General features: G+C 41.6%; 1 protein-coding gene across 8 annotated transcripts in view; it reads right to left on the bottom strand.

The window, feature by feature from the left end:
* The window catches only part of TPX2 (TPX2 microtubule nucleation factor), a 59,122-nt gene extending 51,242 nt beyond the window's left edge, over positions 1–7,880 (bottom strand). For 2 of the 8 annotated variants that reach the window (XM_049650961.1, XM_049650951.1), the window contains exons 1-2: positions 7,802–7,856; positions 4,403–4,536 (exon numbers count right to left, since the gene is read on the bottom strand). The gene's annotated coding sequence lies outside the window, so the exon portion shown is untranslated. Of the gene's footprint in view, positions 1–4,375; positions 4,537–7,512; positions 7,749–7,796 lie in introns of those variants that run through there. The other 6 variants (XM_049650952.1, XM_049650955.1, XM_049650956.1 and 3 more) reach the window with 6 other exon arrangements.
* Positions 7,881–8,453: the final 573 nt, after the last annotated feature.

An 8,453-nucleotide genomic window follows, 5' to 3' on the forward strand; every position in this document is an offset into this window, starting at 1 on the left:
TTAGTTTGTACTCTTGCATATAAAGTTTTTGCTATTTATAAGACGGAAGTTAGTCTGAACCTCTCGGTGGATATTATAGAGTAAAAGAAACCATGAATACAGTATTTAAGCATCAGAAGGAGAAATGTCTTCTGAGGTCTAGGAGTGCATTTGATTGATGGGGGTCAAAAGGCAAGGGGCTCAAACCTAAACATGCTTAATCTTTACTTAGGTGAAATTTTAAAACTGAAATACTATTTTTCTAACATGACCATTTTTTAAAAAAGCTTTTTGGGATGCTTGCGTGGCTCAATCAGTTAAGCATCCAACTCTTGATCTCAGTTCAGGACATGATCTTGCAGATCATGAGCATGAGCCCCACAATAGGTGAAGCCTGCTTGGGATTTCCTCTCTTCCTCTCTGCCCCTCCCCTGCTTGTGCACACTCTCTCTCTCTCTCTCTCTCTGTCAAAATAAATAAATTAAAAAAAAAAAAAAAAAAAAAGAGCCTTCTTTTAAAAGCTATTTTTGGTCCAGTATGGCCAACTCAGGAGACCATTCCCACCTCCCCAACTCCCCCAAAAAGGGGAAAAAGTAAGCAAAATACAAATCCATTGAGAAGTCTGACTCTCTTCAATAAAAGGTGATAGCACAAGTACATGAACAAAACCAAAAGTAACTACTCGGCTATGCCAGTTTTACCACACTGCTTCTCCCATAAATAATAAAATTAAGATGTAAAACCTTCAAATATTAAAAAGCACAAGGCCTAGTGGGAAATGGAACAGGCCAGAGTCTGGGCCAACTGTTTAAATGAAAGAGACCTAGGCATGATGGGAACTGGATGCCTTCCTGCACCCCTTTATCAAGATTGAATTTCTGTCAACAGGTCTCACTGAAGAAAAAAAAAAAGAAAGAAAGAAAAAAGGCACATGCGTCAACCACATTCTCCCAAACAAATCAGACTGCCAAGGAAGAGAATCAGCTTCACATTTCAAAATTATCTGAATCTACCACAGCTCTAGATTCCTGCAAAACTAGAAACTATCTGAGTGAATAGCTCTTTCAGACCAATAATCCTGCAACAGAACTGAGGAAAAAGCCTCTCCCATATTATGAACCACTTAGCTTCCTTTTAGAACTGCCTATTAAGTGCCATCATCATATCACATAGCTCATTTTTGTTTCCAAAAAACAAAGACTAAAAGCATATAAAGAGTCTCTTCCCTTAAGAAACTCACATTTGAGTGGAAAATACAGACAATTGTGATACAGGGTGATCCGTGATATAACAGAAGAAAACCAAAGGCACTATGGAAGTGCAGAGAAGGGGAACAGGAGGGTCAGAGAAGTGTACCTGGTGGAAGTGATGCATAAAAGATACAAACAGTGGTGAGCATAGCATAACCTACAGAGATGTTGAATCACTATGTTGTACACCTGAAACTCATGTAGCATTGTGTGTCAACTATACTCAAATCAAAATTTTAAAAAAGAAAGAAAGGAAAAGAAAGAAAGAAAGAAAGAAAGAAAGAAATGCACAAAGAACAACAGCAACAACAAGATAAGGAGATACAGACAGACCTACAGAGTTCTACAAGGATGAATACTGACTTTTTCTAAGGGAAGAGATAAATGGAAAAGGGAAACAAATGAGGGAAAAAGCACACAACCGAGGAAGATTGCAAAAGAAGCAATGTAATTTGTTTCCACATTCGCCTGAAATTAACCTCGATCATGTCCTGTCCCTCTTCACTCTCAAACCAAAAATAACTAGCCTTGACAAGCTCTATAAATCAAAAAGCACAGGTTCAGGGGAGGTGGGGGAAAACTGCAAAAGGGTAAGTTCTAAGGAAAGCTGGAACAGTGGACTGGCAGCTCCTAAATAAAACAAAGACTTTGGTGTGACAGATGCTCTCAAGCACTTCACTATCCAGTTTGGGAGCTGCATCTTAACCTGTTCCTATTGGAAGAAAAATCATGACTTAAACAACTGGTAACATAGTAAACAAAGTAAGTCAAGACTTCATTAGAAGCGTAGTTAGTAAATGGTCCCATCCCAAATGGTGCCATTCCCCCAGGGACACCCTCTCCTACTTTCACAAGGGAAAAGAGATCCTGTTACCAAACCACAAGTTAAATAGAGTTGAGTTATTTTCATCTTACCTACATTTTTTTTTTTGTACATAAGGGATTAGCAGGAGTCAGTAAATGGCAACATAATCCAGCATGTCATTTTAACTGTTAATCAAAGTCACAAACTAAGTCTGAAGGAAGTAAATGGACTTTGTGTTTCCACATTTATGTTTGCTAACTTCTACGTTGAAATTGGATCTGTTTACCGAAACAGATCCATGAAGCTTCCAAAATTGGGTCAATTTAAAATCCAATGACAATCCCTCACTGTCTAAGCACTCAGAAGTCAGCACAGGACACATGGACACTTGTTGTAATTCATCACTGTCCAGAAACCTCAAGCAAATGTAGTTTTTTTTATCGACTCTCTCCCAAACTTGTGAGTTATGGATTACAAACTCAGTTCTGCTTTATTTAATTTATCCACAGAACTTTATAAACCCTAATCTACTCTTATACAACTAATAGGACCTTGATAAAAATCAATGATGCCATTTACCAAATAATGGCAATATTATTACCAAATAATAACACAGATCTCTGTAGAATACTAAAAGGAAATCTTTGTAGAATATCCAAGTATTCTGCTGTTCCGACACAAGAAGCTGAGTTTTGTAAGGGTTGACAGTGGGGCTACAGGAGGTTACAATCCTAGTCAAACCTCAGTCACTCAGTCTTGTAAAGATTTACATCCTTCAAAGGGTATGTTTCTTGGGATGTAGATACACATGTACCTAAGAACCTCAAAAACTGATTACCTATTAAATGCCAGGAAGTGAGACAGACAGTGACAGAAGATTTTTAACTATAAATATTTTTATATTATTTTTATTTTTGTGCCACGTGAATGTATTACATAGTTTAAAAATATAAATTTGTGCCTGTGTGAATATACACTACTAAGTGGGTATGTTTATCAGCACAATTCTCCCATGAGGCAATTGGTATTATGTACCAAAGTCTTGAAAATATGCATTCTTTTCACCAAGGATTTCACTGCATAAAATACTATGGTAGAACCATCTAATGGACTACCATGTAGCCATTAAAATTATGTTGTAGCAAATTTTATTGACATGAAAAAATGTTCATAACCTAATCAGGTTGAAAAAAAAAATAATGAAAGTTTTTAGTGTATGACTTTTTAAAACCAAATACAGGCACAGAAAAAAAATTGGAAAGAAATCTATCAAATGTTAGCAATAGTTTATCTAAGAGGTAGAATAGTGAATCATATTTATTTCTTTTGCTTTTCCATATTAAATAAATTTTCTGGGGTGCCGTAGCTCAGTCAGTTAAGCATTCGACTCTTGATTTCAGCTCAGGTCGTGATCTCATGGTTTGTGGGCTCAAGCCCTGGGTCGGGCTCTGTGCCAACAGTGTGGAGCTTGCTTGGGAGTCTCTCTCTCCCTCTCTCTCTCTACCCCTCCCCAACTTGCACTCGCTCTAAGTAAATAAACTTAGAAAAAATAATTTTTCCCCAAATATGTTACTTTTTAAGATACATTAAACACCTTTAAAATATTTTTTTAACGTTTACCCATTTTTGAGAGAGAGAGAGAGACCAAGCAGGGGAGGAGCAAAGAGGGAGACAGAACCAAAGCAGGTTCCAGGCTCTGAGCTGTCAACACAGAGCCCAAACAGGGCTGGAACCCACAAACCATGAGATCATGACTTAAGCCAAAATTGGACACTTAACCGACTGAGCCAACCAGGCACCCCTAAAGTTAAACACTTTAAAACAATTTTTTTTAATACTTATTTATTTTCTGAGAGAGAGAGAAAGAGAGAGAGAGAGAGAGAGAGAGAGAGAACGTAAGGGGGGAGGGGCAGAGAGAGATGGAGACATAGAATCCGAAGCAGGCTCCAGGCTCTGAGCTGTCAGCTCAGAGCCCAATGTGGGGCTCGAACCCACGAGCTGTGAGATCATGACCTGAGCCAAAGTTGAATGCTTAGCTGACTGAGCCACCCAGGCGCCCCTAAAGTTAAACACTTTTGATGCTAATATATTAATGTTCCTCTTATTCCTTTTTTTTTTTTTTTAATTTTTTTTTTTTTAACGTTTATTCATTTTTGAGACAGGGAGAGACAGCATGAACGGGGGAGGGTCAGAGAGAGAGGGAGACACAGAATCTGAAACAGGCTCCAGGCTCTGAGCTGTCAGCACAGAGCCTGACGCGGGGCTCGAACTCACAGACCACGAGATCATGACCTCAGCCGAAGTCAGATGCCTAACCGACTGAGCCACCCAGGCGCCCTACCTCTTATTCCTTTTTAATGTAACTCACTGTAGACTCAGCTTTACTTGTGGTTTAATCCATCAGTCAGTCCACCTGCCTATAGACTTGACTCAGAGTTGCAACGTACTCTTTCACCTCTCTTCTGAAGTCCTGAAGTCTAGCAAGTACTTGTTATCAAGAACCTGGAAGAAACAGAAAGGAGATATAACAGGTTCATGATCTCTGTAGTAAAGATGGTTAACAGAGAATAGGAAGGGGCTGCATAACACCAGAGATAGCCAGCCACTCTCCAAACCAAAGAGTGCTTCTGAGAGCTAAGTTCTAAATAGCATAAATCTACCCCAAATGCCAAACTTCTTAACTTGTCATTTCAGCTTAAATTTTAGTATACATTTGCTGTCTTCTGGGGTCTTTGACATTATATATTCCCACTTTAAAACTACCTTTCCAAATCTTGCAATTTAGGAACACTGACACCAAGGAGTAATAGAGTGCATTTCTATTCAAACCTCAGGACAAATAGTAGGCACACTTATAGTAAGTGAGCACACTTATAAAGTAGGCACTTATAAGTAGGCACACTTATAAAAAAACTTTTACTACCTTTTTCTATTTAAATGAGTAGATATAGTATTTTTCATATGTTTCCAAAGTAAGCTCCTTTCTCACTAATCTTTAATTGCTCCCCAATCAAGTTTCTCTGTGCAAACAAACCTAGAACCCCTCCCAGTTATCTATACTTTTTGCACCAAGTACCTTAAAACCTCTGAGCTCTATGTCTGTCTCATATACAGATCTATTTACAGAACTGAATGGGCTGTTCAGTCTCCCTGTAGTCAATTAATTCTGTTTCCTAACTTTACTCATTGCAAAGACAATTCAGTTTGCCAAAGGGCATTTAGGCCTCTCCTCTTCCTTCCTTCACCAGCAATTCAAAAAGGATTAGGGAAAAGACCCAGGAGAGGCTGAAAGGAAAAAATATATAGGGGACATAGAAGAACTCATCATCTCCTGGCACCTAAACAAAAAATGAAGGACTTTCGGGGCGCCTGGGTGGCTCAGTCGGTTAAGTGTCCGACTTCAGCTCAGGTCACGATCTCACGGTCTGTGAGTTGGAGCCCCGAGTCGGGCTCTGGGCTGATGGCTCAGAGCCTGGAGCCTGCTTCTGATTCTGTGTCTCCCTCTCTCTCTGCCCCTCCCCCATTCATGCTCTGTCTCTCTCTGTCTCAAAAATAAATAAACGTTAAAAAAAAAAAATTTAAAAAATTAAAAAAAAGAGTAAAGGTGTGATTCACCGTGAAATCAGTAATTAAAAAAAAAAAAAAAAAAAAAATGAAGGACTTTCTCACCTAATCCTGTCTCCCGGAGAAGCTTAATTGCAAATGCAGGATAAGTCAACTTTATTAACTTTGGAATACACAGACTTAAGCATCATTTAAATAATTTTAAAATTTAGGGGCGCCTGGGTGGCTCAGTCGGTTAAGCGTCTGACTTCGGCTCAGGTCATGATCTCACGGTCTGTGAGTTCGAGCCCCGCGTCGGGCTCTGTGCTGACAGCTCGGAGCCTGGAGCCTGTTTCAGATTCTGTGTCTCCCTCTCTCTCTGCCCCTCCCCTGGTTCACGCTCTGTCTCTCTGTCTCAAAAATAAATAAACGTTAAAAAAAAAAAATTAAAAAAAAATAATAATAAATAAATAAATAATTTTAAAATTTAAACAAATTGACCGACCTAGCTGAAGTCATCCAGTTTTTCATATCTGCAGTTGTGTAGTCAATTTAGATAATGCCCTCTTGCCTATCCAATACAGCAGATATTAAGTGGGCAACTTCTGTGCACCAAGACTGTTCTAGTTCTTGTCTAACCACACTCTGCTTACCAAGAGCCAGTATGTGTCCTCTCTGCTTCACAAAGACACACCTTGCTTGTCTGAAGCTTCACTGATCTCCCTCACCTCTACATTGCCAGGGCGCCTACGATACATAACACTAGAGGACTCCAATTCGGTCACATCTTGTTCAGATTGTCACTTGTCAATCTGAATCAGTCTTCTGTCCTCAAACATACCAGAAAACCCACGAGAACATCATACATCTGAATACCCATAGCATCTAATACCAGTCTGAGCACACGGTACACCCTCAAAAAGTCAATTAATTAGCTAAGTGAGCTGGGAGCAACAGTAACTTTTATCCCGAGAGTGGCAACTTAACGCTGAGCTAACACACCACACCAACAGTGTTACTCCAAAACAACCAAGGCTGATCTAGGGGTGGCTGGACAGGGGTTATGATAGGATACACTGACGACACAACAGAAGAATATCCTTATCATAGTAGTAAATAATTCAAATTCTGGCATCCGATGAGTGAGACATAGAAAAAGTGAGACATAGAAAAGATACAAAGAAAGGTCATAGGATGTCAAGACAAGGTAAAACGGAATGAACCTGGGAGTACATAAAGCAATGACCTCAGAGCAAGATCAGGAGAGCGATGGACGCTGTCTGGTCCTAAGCAAGACTGATTGGGGAAAGTCCTGGGTACTTAACTACTAGAAAACTGTATGTGAGACAAAGAAACCATACATCAAAAAAAAAAAAAGGGGGGGGGGCTGCTTTTTATAGTCTGGCTCACACTTTTCCTTTCCTCTCCAACCTATAAACGTTCTAGGATAGAAAATTAGAAAGGAAAGAATACCTAGTTATTCGTTACAAAGGGGGAGGGCTAAGCAGATACAGATAAAACAGGACGAATTTTAAACCCCAAACAGAAAGACAACTCCAATTGCAATTAACCTGTCCCGCAATTCTCACACCGTATCTATTACCTTTCTTTCTTACACAATAGTTTTTAAATGCAGTTGCCTGTGCCGACATCAGTTTTCCTCCACCCAAGCCACACTCCTTGAGGGCGGGGCTACTGTTGCACCCATTTCTTGAAATCTGGGCCTGTTTCCTCCTCTATAAAGTGGGGGTTACGAACAGCGCCTGCTTCATCGGCTTGGTGCGAAAATTGAACGAGAAAACGCACGCAGAGTGCTCACTCCAGTGAATGCTTATTTCATCCCTTCGTGGTAACAATGGTCGTTACCGTTATTAGCCTACAACCTCCCACCAACCCTCCTTCCCCCTATTTCCCACGGCCTGCCTCCGTCTCTACCTCGAGACGCAGCCCGCCAGCCTCGGTCCGGCCACACTTCACGGGAAAATCCTGTCACCAAGAAAGCGGTGGTCCGAAGTCTAGCTCCCTCTCGGCCCGGCCAAGACGGAGCCCACACACACCACCGCCGCCGCCTGTGAAGCCCGGGCCAAGACGCTCGGGCCGCACTACGGGCTTAGAGGCGAGCCACCTCCAGCCGTTCGAGAACCAGGCAGAGCAGCAGACAGCAGCAAAGAAAGCAGCCCCGCACCCCCAGCTGCTCCCCGTTTCTCCCCAAGGCTCACCTCACCTCAGCTCTGACAACCGAGCGTCCGGAACACCCGCCGCGGGCCTCATTCAGTACCGTTGAAAATTTGAACCCAGGCTCTCTGGTCGAATGCACCAATCAGAGGGCCAGGAATGGGCAGTCTTAGCCTCCCGATTGGCCCAGCAGTGCGCCGGGACGCCGGAAGTCATGTTGAGGGACAAGCAAACAACCGGCCCGGGAGCCTCCTGGGAAATGTAGTCTCAAGCAACTGCGCGAGCCCCGTGGAACAACTCTAATAAGGAAATTACTACAAAGCCCAGAATGCTCGACTACAAATTATTCGGGAGAGGTGGTACCAACTGAGGAGATGAGGAGTCGCTTCAGGTAACAGAACGGCGCGCACCTGGACCTCCCCAAAACTTTAACCGAAGAAAAATATTTATTATTCTCCCTACAGTGGTGTATGGTGCCTTGAATGTTCATCGAAATTCTCTTCGTTCTAACATAGAGTCCCCTGTGTACAACATAGACTCGCCCTCAGCTTCTCTGCCAAGGAGGAGTCTCTCAAAGTCTTCCTTAAGTCTAGGCCCTGACGTTACTGGCTTAAACTCGCCGTTTATGATTGCTTGGTCCTTCCCTTTTAATTCCATTTACGTCCCTTGCTTTGTCATCCTGGTATTATAAAAGAGAAAAC

The sequence above is a fragment of the Panthera uncia genome (genome assembly GCF_023721935.1).
Source record: "Panthera uncia isolate 11264 chromosome A3 unlocalized genomic scaffold, Puncia_PCG_1.0 HiC_scaffold_11, whole genome shotgun sequence".
In the NCBI taxonomy this organism is placed as follows: Eukaryota; Metazoa; Chordata; class Mammalia; order Carnivora; family Felidae; genus Panthera; species Panthera uncia.